This window comes from Euprymna scolopes, chromosome 30 (assembly GCF_053919585.1).
Source record: "Euprymna scolopes isolate OS-2025 chromosome 30, ASM5391958v1, whole genome shotgun sequence".
Lineage (NCBI taxonomy): Eukaryota > Metazoa > Mollusca > Cephalopoda > Sepiida > Sepiolidae > Euprymna > Euprymna scolopes.
This window is the reverse complement of record NC_136511.1, coordinates 84545835-84557834: the sequence shown is the minus strand read 5'-3', so window position 1 is coordinate 84557834 and position 12000 is coordinate 84545835. Positions and strand designations below refer to the sequence as shown.

At 34.2% G+C, this 12000-nt stretch overlaps 1 protein-coding gene across 2 annotated transcripts in view; it reads left to right on the top strand.

Moving 5' to 3' along the window:
* Positions 1-1210: 1210 nt before the first annotated feature.
* LOC145254869 (steroidogenic factor 1-like) overlaps positions 1211-12000 on the top strand; it is a 377291-nt gene continuing 366501 nt past the window's right edge. Inside the window, exon 1 of one of the 2 annotated variants that reach the window (XM_080113737.1) lies at positions 1211-1547. The gene's annotated coding sequence lies outside the window, so the exon portion shown is untranslated. The remainder of the gene's footprint in view (positions 1548-12000) is intronic. The other variant, XM_080113739.1, reaches the window with a different exon arrangement.

The following is a 12000-nucleotide window of genomic DNA, read 5'->3' as shown; positions in this document are numbered from 1 at the left end:
AACTAACCGATTTTTCCTCCATTTTCTTGGTTTGTTTGTTTTTAAGTGCATTTAAAACAGGAGAAACAATGACGAAAACGCGGAGAAAATGTTTCTGTAAGTTCTTTAATCCGTGATTATTACATAATCCATTAGTAAATAAATCCATAATCTTATCATAATGTATCTCCTCCCAGTAAAGCAGGGATTTGTATCTATTATTGGAAGAAAAGAAGAAGGGAGAAAAAAGGAGAATCCCGAATTATTACGTACGCGACTATTTTGTAATACACAACGACGACGTCGCTTTTCTTTTTTAGTAGCGGTAACTCGAAAAGTGAAAGAATAAAGTATTTTGAAAAGGGAGAAATCTCTCTCTCTCTCTCTCTCTCTCGTTCTTTCTTTCTCTCTCATATATATATATATATATATATATATATATATATATATATATATATATGTGTGTGTGTGTGTGTGTGTGTGTGTGTGTGTGTGTGTGTGTGTGTACATTATATGAGCATTTAACTGTTTATAAAATGTATATTTATAGCGCTGTCTTGTATTGAGCCCTTTTGAAGAAATATTGCGTTTAAGTTTATTTAATTAATACATTTAAAGTTGTTTAAAAAAAGGAACTTAATATATACTTGTTTATTTACTTCAACAATAATATACTTATTATATATTATGAGCAATTAACTTTAAAACACACTGTGCAATTAAATTATATAAAGTATATTTTTCCTCTTTCTCTATCGTCACGCACACACGTGTTATATGTGTGATTTCTCCATTTTCTCTCTCTCTCTCTCTCTCTCTCTCTCTCTCTCTCTCTCTCTATATATATATATATATATATATATATATATATATATATATATACAGAGAAAGAGAGAGAAAGAGAGAAAGGAGGGGGGAAAACTGAAGGAAATATATTGTTATCCTCGAGTGGCCTCTGGGCCTTGATAAATGGTGACTTCCTTGTAAAAAAAAAAAAATTGTTAAAATTTAAAAAATAAACAAGGGCGGATATAAAATACTTATAGTAAGTAGTAAATATATCTATATATCTTCAGCACTCTTAGAAATGATTCGACGTAATAACAAGAGTCTCCGTTTCCCCCCTCTCTCTCTCTCTCTCTCTCTCTCTCTCTCTCTCGCTTTTTCATTCTATCTACCCCCCCCCCCCCACCTCGACGGCTAATATTATGACTGAATGGGCGGCGGCGGAAGAAGAAGACACGACGTCGACGTAACAGAAAGCGCGCGGGCTTTTTCTCGGGTTTTTATTATTATTATTTTGCGGAGTTTCAGCCTCGACATTGGCGGACGACGAAAGAGCGACGACCCTCCCCCTTCTCGCCTTAAGGTCATGGCCAAGTTTTTTGTCAACATCCACGGTCGATAAGATCTTACTTTTCAATACACTGAATTGAACATTGAACACAATCTACAATATCTAGTTTATTTTAAGAAATATATATATATATATCAAGGACGTTTTATGGATATTTCAAGCCTTTGAAGGTGGAGATTATTATCATCATCATAAAAACTAACAATAAAATGTAAGTATATCATTTACATTTATTATGAGTTATATATATATATATATATATATATATATATATATATATATATATATATATATATATATATATATATATATATATATATTCCGCGTGTTCAACAAACACAATTACTTTTGTTCAGTTTCGTCTTGAAAAACAAAACAACGTTGTAGCGTTGAAAAAATTAAACCTTTTCTTTTATTTCGCAAAAGGCAGAGTTCAATAAATCACACAATCTTTTGTATTTATATAATTTCCTCATCAATATTTCCTTTTTATTACTTTATCTATTTTTAAATTGTTCGCGTTAAAAATAAAAACTGCTCTTTTGTCGACAATAATAGACTCTATTATTAATGACAAAAAAAAAACACAAAAAAACATGTCTAGTCCTTTCTTTTACTTTGTCCATGAGATGTTTTTCACACACAAAACAAGCATATTTTTTTCCCCTTTTGTTTCTTTACGTTAACAATTCATCAATTTCATACGTTTCGGTCATTTCTGTTTAAAGTAAATTTAATAAGAATTCTACAAATCTGTTTACAAGGATATGTAGATTCGAACCTTAGATGTATTTATGATCACGATGCTTCGCGCAAACGACGACAGTGTTTGTATTTTGTATTTCGAAAAAAAAAAAAAAAAAAAAAATACGACCACTTTTGAATATTTTTGTGTCCTTATTTACTTCCAGGGGTTTCTTCTTCCTCGTGGTTCGTCGCATCTCCCATACCCGTCTCATTCGTAGATACATTTTCTTTCTAAAAACAGAAAAACCCGGATATCTCGAGGTTTCCTTTGTTTTTAAAAGCCGACTTTTTCTTATTTCAAAATTGATAAGACCTTCACATTTCCTTTTCAGCCTTGAAAAAAAATATATGAATCATGACTTGTTTCGTTTTTTTTTTGTTTTTTTTTTTACCCTGTTTTTCAATGGGAAATTCTTTGCTTTACTATTTCTCGTTTAAACTTACTATTTAACTGAAAACCACTTTTTATTGACGTATTTTCCGATGTTAAGAAAATTCTGCATTCGTCCTCGAAAGGTGATATTTCTCATTCTTTTCAACAATACTGTATTTGACACGAGGTTTATCGCCGGAATCCGGCACTTCCCTCCTCCTCCCCCAAAATGGGGCACAAATGGCTTCAAAATCTACCTTTGCGTCATTTTCCGAAGGCAGTGTACGCGGTACGCCGCCTTCGGAACACTGTACGCCCTCTTTCTCGAAGGAGGAAATGCCTGGAAATACGGGCCCTAAGACTTAACATAGCACCCACTTCTGTCTGATATAATAGTACCAAGACCCCCTATACCAAATTGTGTGTTTGTAAATAACAGAAAGCACTTTTCTTGAAATTAAAATTTCGATTCTTATAAATATATATATGTGTGTGTGTGTGTGTGTGTGTGTGTGTGTGTGTGTGTGTGTTAAAACAAAATTTGAACGGGTTTATTTTCTATGAACGATTTATGTTCATTTTTTTTGTTCTGATATTTTCTTAGAATTTCTTATAAAAAATTTGTTTCAAAATTATTTAGATTAAGATTAATTTTTATTCTACGGACTACTATTCTCATTTGGATTTTTATGTTTAGAACGTTTCGACAACCTTCTTCAGGTACAGTATCTTTTCGAATCTCGGGGCCTAATAATAATAATAATAGCGAATAAATAAAAAGCCCAGTTTTTTTTTTTAAATGTTGAGTTCATTTAGAGATTATATGTTGATAGTTAAACTAGTTTCACTTTAAATAATTTACGTGACTTAAATTTGAATTAACTGGGTTACTAAAACATCAGTGCCAAAAAACTTTAAATAATTTATCTGATGTTCAATGTTTTGATATACCAATGTTTCAATTTAATTCAGTATTAAAACATGAATTATTATCTCAAAATATCTTTGCTTTAAATTGATGTTAACTATACATTTCATTATGTTCACTTTGCATTCGTTTTAAAGGTTCTAATCCTTAAAATTTCACCCCTTCTACAACATATGGTCGCGGGTCGATCAATTGGATTTCATCTAAAAATTGATTTTGTATACCTTTCAGAATTCGATTTTAATATCTCCCCTTTTGTACCATATCACAACTATAACTGTTTTGTTTCAAGTTCAAACCGATGTATTTTGATATTTCAAACCGGTTTTCGTTCAATTGTACAATAGTGACGCAGTTGAATAACATGGGTGTGTGTGTGTGTGTGTGTGTGTATATATATATATATATATATATATATATATATATATATATATATATTACTGTAACTGACAGAACAAATGAGGGTTGAAAAAAACAAATATGCAATAAATAAATGTTATCAAAGGCAAGATAAGTTACTATTTCTTATTTTTTTTACAAATGAGTCACTGAGTCAGTGAGTCACCACTTAACAAGGCTCGAAGGCCGCTCGAGGATAAGGGTTACTGAGTGTAAGGTGGTCACCGGCACAACAGCGTAATAATTGTTAGTGGTGGAAATTGGGTACAATTTGATTATTTAAGGGGGACAGCTCAAGAAGAACTTGTTTACATTGTACTTGACAACGACCATTCTGTAGTCACCTAGAAAGCAAACGACAAGGTTGCACGAGGAGGGTGAGTTCAAGGAAAGAAGCTTTGTTCATGGAATTTGCATTTAAACGTAGACGCAGATAAAGAGTGGGAAAAATTGTTGATAATGGTTGTAGACAGACGAGTGTTTTTTGCGTAACTTTTTCAAGGCAGAATGGGTAGTTCCGAGCAGCTCCTACCGATATGTAGCAACAGTACTTAATTTTAGGACTATGTAGCTCTTATACAGGTAGAGGATTGCGTCAGCGGTTAGATGCCTTCTGGAGCAGTAGAATGATGCAACCATTTTTTCTGAGGACCTTGGCGACTTGATGTAAGTCTTCCATTTCATGTCAGAAGTGAAGGTCAGATCCAGAAGCTTGTCAAAGCAGGGAGCTTCTTTGAGACGAGAGCCATTCATATCAATTAGTGCCAAGTAGGGATCAGAGCTTTTATGGTGAAAAGATAGAAGTTTGATTTTGGATGCATCAAACTAAACCATCCACCTTTTGCCCCATTGCACTATATACTCAAGATCGGAGAAGAGACTCAGAGAAATCTTGGTTGTTGTTAGCCTTTGAGATGCTGCCATAGATGGTAGTGTTGTCTGAATATATGTCGACAGATGTGGTTAGAATGTGGCTTGATGCAGATAAGGAAGAGAGTTGGGCTCAGGATAGATCATTGCGTTTCAGACTTCTGTCCATCGACGACTACTTGTAAAAACCTTTATGAGACAAAAGATTTGATGGTTGAGAAGACATTCCCAGATATTCCATAGCTGAAAATTTTGTAAAGTCAACCTTTGTGGCAAACCCTATCAAATGCATTTGATATGTTAAGAGCTATTACTCTTGAAAGGAATTTCTTCCCATCGATAGTCATTGATTCTAATGTGAAATTACAGTCAGTACATCAGCTGTAGATCTTGCAGGACGGAAACCATATTGTTTGTCACTGAGTAAATGATTTTTGCTGAGGTGGTTGACAATTTCTTTATTTAACACGGATTCAAGCAACTTACTCATGACACACAGAAGACTAAATGGTCTGTACTGAGATGCAGAAGACCGATCTCCAGTATTTATAAATACTGGACAAGGGTGTTGGGAAACATTTCTCCTTTAGGTATTGATTGAACAGCTTTGCAAGAATGGGTGCTAGTTCCAGTTGCAGCTTTTTGAATACTATTACTGGAATATTGTCAGGATCAATTGCTTTGCTAGCATCAAGGTTCTTAATGAGTGTGGCAACATCGTAAACAAATAGGTGGATGTTGCTCAGATTATTTTCGGTCTTGGGAGGAAATTCAGGAGGTAGATGATCCTGATCGCATATGATTGAGTTTTATATAAAGTTCTTGGCAAAGAATGCTGATCAGATTACATTCTGCCCGTTGAGGATGGTCCTTGTCTGGCAATTACCCACCTCTCCACCCCAAAGGAAGGAATAATACCTTGGAGGGTGCATCACATAGAATAGAACTGAACAACCATATACCTCCCTCAGACAGGAATTGGAACCACACCAATCGAACCTTGAAATGTCATGGTGAACTGAATGACGGCTGGTATGAGTATACAACTCAAAAACAGATACTACACTGTGATCAGTTATTTATTTTTCATTGTGTTGTTTTGTTAGGCCTTAAACACGTTCTCTTTAAAAATTTTCTGCTTGTTGAAAAAAATCATTTTTTATTATTTATCATGTTAAAAGTTTTTATTCAAAATAGTTGGATAAAAAATCATTTTATGGTTTAAAAAACTTGAAAAATCAAATTTAAAAAGAATCACAATTTGCACCAACTTGTCTTAGCTTTTTATGAATTGATTTATTTACATTTTATTATCATTTGAAAATAAATGTAAAACGAGTAGTTGTAATAGTGTTTGTATGTATATGTGTATGTATATGTCTGTGTGTATGTCTGTGTATATGTGTGTGTTACTGAGGAATAACCGTAAGTTACTGGAAATCAATATGAATAACTGGGAAGTTCGAACTGGATGGAAATAATTCGATAAAATTAATCATAGAAGGATGCGTGTTAAGCATGCAGTATTAAAACATGCTCTTAGAAATCAGGATGAATCTGCAATTCCTGCCGAGTTTCAACAAGAACTGAAATGCACAATCTGTCGCAGATTCGTTCTGTCTAAAGCTGGTTTTGGTGAACCATGTGAAGTCGCACAAAAGGCTACCAATTTTTATGAGGATGTGCTACCACCAAAGTATTGTGGTAATATCCGTAGATTTGTCTGTAAATCAGCAAGTGAAAAACTACCTGGCAAATATACCCTGTGAACCAAGTGCAAGAGAGATTCAAATAATTGCACTTGAAGGGACGGTCAGACTCTTAAAAAGATCTCTCAGTTGGAATATTTGAGTTAGCGGGTGAGTGTTTCGTATTTGGTAAGATGCTCCATCCCCAGCTTAAACAAACTGATAAGAAAATTAAAAAAAACTTTTTTCCACAAGCGCCACCAAATATTGGCTAGTTCCTCTGACACATTTATGAACGATCATGCAAGAGTGAAGCTGGGTTGAAGAGCCACTTACGTGCATGTAGACGCTCAAGATCAACTTGAAGAGATATCAAGATTCTGTCAAGAAGTGGGAATCATTATATGCGTGTGTGTGTATATATGTATATGTAGATAATATACATATATGTGTATATGGTGTGTGTTGTTACAGTGCTTCTCTATGCTGCAGAAACATGGACAACCCACCAGAGACACATTAAGGTTCTAGAACCATCTGAAGTGCTTTAGAAGAATTTGGAATATCAAATGGCAAATGCACATGCCGGACACAGAGGTACTGGAAAAAGCACGGTGCCTGAGCCTTGAAATTATGGTTACATTATACATATGGATGATGATCGTCTCCCGAAGCGACTCTTCTATGGAGAACTTGTGAGTGGTAAGCATCCACAACATAAGCCCAGAAAGCGCTACATGGATGGCCTCAAAAACAATCTGAGGGATACAGATATTGATACTGACACACCTGAGAATAAAACGCAGTTGATTGTAGCGCTTGGCAGAAATTGGTAACAAATGGCTGTGGTTCTTGTCAGGTTAAGAGGATGAAGCATGCCAGCTGAAAAGGGCACTTAGGAGAGGAGATTTTAGAATTTTTGCCAGGTAACCATGCAAATTGGATGTGTGAAACAAGTGGTCGTGTTCTCCTTTCGAAGTCAGGGTATGTGAGCCACCTGAAGTCTCACAATAGCAGACCATCGTCATTCAATGTTCCACAGCGACCTCAAAGCACAATGTGTGTAATATGCAGTAAGGTATTTAATATGCAGTGAGATATTTAATATGCAATAAGGTATTTAATATGCAGTGAGGTATTTAATATGCAGTAAGGTATTTAATATGCAGTGAGGTATTTAATATGCAGTGAGGTATTTAATATGCAGTAAGGTATTTAATATGCAGTAAGGTATGCAATAAGGTATGCAGCTCTACATCTGCACTGACAAGGCACGTGGTTGTGCACAAAGACAATATTCCTCATCTGGATCTAATCAACCCTGTTAAGACATTGACCTTGGTGTGTCATGTCTGTCATCATTCCTGTAAGTCAGCTGCAGACCTTCAAAGTCATTTGAGACACATAAGAGGGTATTTAATACACAACATGAATCTTGAGACGGCAATCATCTGTAAAGATGCTGCAGTCATCATATAATATATATATATATATATATATATATATATATATATATATATATATATATATATATAAAACATGTATAAATACATTTGAAGCTAAAACTGCAGCGCAAAATTTTTTATAAAATAAACAGGTGTTTATTTTTAAAGAAATATATTTCGGAGTAAGACTCCTTTGCCAATCTTTGTTTTTTCCTCTTCTTCCTCAACATGATGTAGTGGAAAAAATTTTGCGTTACAGTTTTTGGCTTCAAATGTATTTATACATGTTTTATTCGCCAAATTTCACTCAACGCTTCTAACGGATATACACAAAAATAACTACCCAGATTTTCAAAATGTGCGACAACTATCCGGCTTCATAAAAGCCCCGCAGTTAACAACATCACGTGGACTCTTCATCAAACTATCTTCAACTACATCATGTCAAGGAAGAAGAGGGGAAAAAAAAGATTGATAAAGGAGTCTTACTCCGAAATATATTTCTTTAAAAATAAACACCTGTTTATTTTATAAAAAAATTTCGCGTTGCAGTTTTGGCTTCAAATGTATTTATACATGTTTTATTCTTCAAATTTCACTCAACGCTTTTAACGGATACATACAAAAAAAAGAACTCCAGTAGAGTGCTCAATTAAAAGGAAAATCAGAAATATAAGAGCGTATTTATATTTTGTGTACAGAAAGTTGTTAGATGAGATGTCATTGGTACCGTCGGTTTCAAGCCCGATAATTAGGACGAATATTGGCTGAGGAGAGTTTGATAAGGATATCTTAAACGGTCCTAATTATCGGGCTTGAAACCGACGGTACCAATGACTTGTCTCATCTAACAACTTTCTGTACACAATATAAATAAAGCTGAACGTCTGTGTGTGTGTGTGGGGGGGTCACGAATAGGCTCCTATATGGTTGACTATTTTAAAAAACTGATTACATATAATGATAGAAGATGTATCGAGACACAGGAATGGGTATGTTTGATCTGGCAGAACGGTAGTTAATAAAAATTGTGGGGGTCTGCGTTCGCGCCTGGCCCCCAAAGTATGGAAATAAAAAATGAAAAAAAAAACGTTTACAAGTGTTTTTGATATAGATGTACATGAGAATACCTTGATAAGTATGTTTTAACTTAAATAGGGATGGTATAATAAAATTGCGGGGTCTGCGTTCGCGCCTGGCCTCCATAGAATTGAAATAGGCACAAACTTTAATAAAGACTTTTCATATCTATCTTCGTAAGTATACTTTGATAATTATGTTTCAGTTTGAAGAAATATGGTATAATAAAATTATGGGGGTGTTCGTTCGCGCCTGACCGCATAGGATGGAAATATGTCACAAAGTTTAACAAGGTTTTTTAATATAAATCCACAAAATATTGTGATAAGTGTTTCAGTGTGAACAGGTATGGTATAATAAATTATGGGGTTTTAGTGTGTGTGTATGTGTGTGTGTGTGTATGTGTGTGTGAGAGAGAGAGAAAGAGAGAGAGAGAGACAGAGACAGAGACAGAGAGACAGAGAGAGATAGAGAGAGAGACAGAGAGTGTGTGAGAGAGAGAGAAGTGCTTACTATTGCTGAGAGCCTGTCTGGATAGATTTTTACCTTGGTTTAAAGGTGGTGGAAGGTAAAATCAACAACTGCTAGTTTGTAGCCTTCGCGTTCAACTTGGTCTCTCAATAAAGTTACTTTTCATTTTAGTGAAGACAAAATAAACGATAAAATTGTATCCTTTGTCTCCTCTACCACGCTGTCAATAGAATATAAAAATTAAATTCTATATTCTTTCTTGATTCAATTTTTTTTTTTTTTTTTAATTTGTAAACATGATTGTTACATTTTTTTCACACTCTCTTTCCCCGAGCAACAGCACAGCGGTTAATATAGCTAATATTATTGTTGTTATTGGTTATTGATCATAATGAATCTCTTCGAAAGAAAATTATCTTATGAAAAGGTAAATTTGTAAATCACTCTCCCCTACTAAAACATTGAAATTCTCCATTATTGGGACATTCGAACTTTTTAAGGATGTTGTTATTTAATTGCCTTTCCACGAGGTTAAAGTTTGACACAAGATCAGTTTTTAATGTAAGGAAAATTCAGCTCCCCAGAACAGGTCACTCTGAATTGGAACAAAAATAAAAGTAGGTCCATATAACATCAGAAACAGATACTACACTTTATTCCTAGCCACTTTTTTTACAATTAACCTGAAGTCTGATTACTACACGTAGTCGCCTAAAAAAAAGTAGACTACTCCCAATTTATCTCGCACACAGAAAATGTGGTAGGGGTGGTTGTCTTTAAACGCTAGAATAGTCCGGAAATGCATGATCATTTTAAATTTATATTTATATGCGAAACTAATTCCTCACCCCAAATTCTAAAATAATTATCTTTTTCCTTTCTTTTTTTCTATAGAGTGTATACGTAATCACTTAAAAAAGTAGAATCTTATTTTTTATTTTTGGGGTGGGGGTAGATAAGGGTGATATTCTATATTCACCCCCCCCCCCCAATAACCAAACAAACTTTTTTACGTACACGAAACATTTTCAAACTTGTCGACTTAAAGGTGAACACATTGTCGCAAAAGAAAGGAAATGAGATTAAAAATGTCAAGGACATGTGAAGGTCGTTTTTTGAAAGGGTCACTTGAAAAAGAAAAGGAAAATGAATTTGACTGTGAACAAAATCAGTTAGAGAGAAAGAAAAAAAAAACAAATTCTGCTGTGGGACATTTTTATTCTTATGCAGACACGTGTAAATCTGAGAAATTTCTCTCTCTCTCTCTCTCTCTCTCTCTCTCTCTCTCTCTCTCTCTCTCTAATTTAATTATTATAGTAAAAAAAATAATTATATATATATATATATAATATATATCTATCTAATATATATCTGTCTAATATATATATCTATCTAATATATATCTTATATTGTGTATATGATAATCTTTCATTTAAACAAACGTTGTTAAAGACAGCAGAGAGAGAGAGAGAGAGAGAGAGAGAGAGAGAGAGAGAGAGAGAGCTTCCGTTTAATTATACCTGTTTTAAAAAAATTTTTCCCCATTTTTCTGATCTTTTGAATAGTGCGTGCGTGGATAAAAAGAACTACACACGAAACTTATATCAATCCTTTCGACGTACACACTAAAAAAATATCAGGAAAATGAAAATAAATTAAGAAAAAGTATAATTAAACGGAAGCTTTTTGTTGTCTTTAACAACGTTTGTTATATATATTCAGTTTTCAAATACTTTCCAGTGTAATGGTAAAATTATTTACTTTATTTAAAATCAAATTTATATTTCTGATATTCTAAATGTAATTATTAAATTTAATTTTAGGAAAAAAGACTTGTTTTTTTTTGTTTTTTTTTTTTTTGTATCTACACAGAGCGACCTTTTTGGGGAACTTGAGTTTCCTCACATTAAGAACCCACCTTTTGTCTAACTCTGTCCTCGTGGGGAGGCAGGTAAATAAGAACCCTTAAAATCTTTTTAAACGTTACTATTTACTTGTCCCCACCCCACGAGAGTAGAGTGCAAGTTCTATATTTCATGTGAGGAAAATCAAGCTCCCGCAAAAAGCGGCACTCTGAAATGAGACAAAGGTAAAAGTTCCTTTAGTCAGAAGTTTCTTGACTGAGGACAAAACAGTTACTACACCTTGATCTGAAGGTAGGAAACAATGTTTGGATCTTTAATATGTTACAGTCGGCGAGTTGTCGTTACCGTACTGTTAAAATTATTTTAAATTTATTCTTTTTGTCGACATATTAACATTTCTTTCTCTTTTAATTCACGAATGATTTTTCCTTTTGTAACCACCACAACTGTTGTACATTTGAGTTTAAATGAAATATGTGTGTGTGTGTGTGTGTGTGTGTGTGTGTGCACGTGTGTGCGCGAGCGCGCACGCACGTGTCTCGGAAAACCGTTGAGACCTTGACCCTCCTCTCTTGCCCGTATCGTGGAAATTTCGTGCGAAAATAACCGGATGTTTTTTGGGGTTTTTTTTTTTTTTGGAAGGGGGTAGGTATCGCTAAAAACTATAAACTCTTTCAGGTGACCCCGTATTTCGTGGAGACTCTGTTTAAATTAATTATAATTAATTAACACGTGAGATTCACACTGTGATCTCTCCTGCTTCCGAGCTAGAATCGAAATGTAACCTGTTTTTATTTC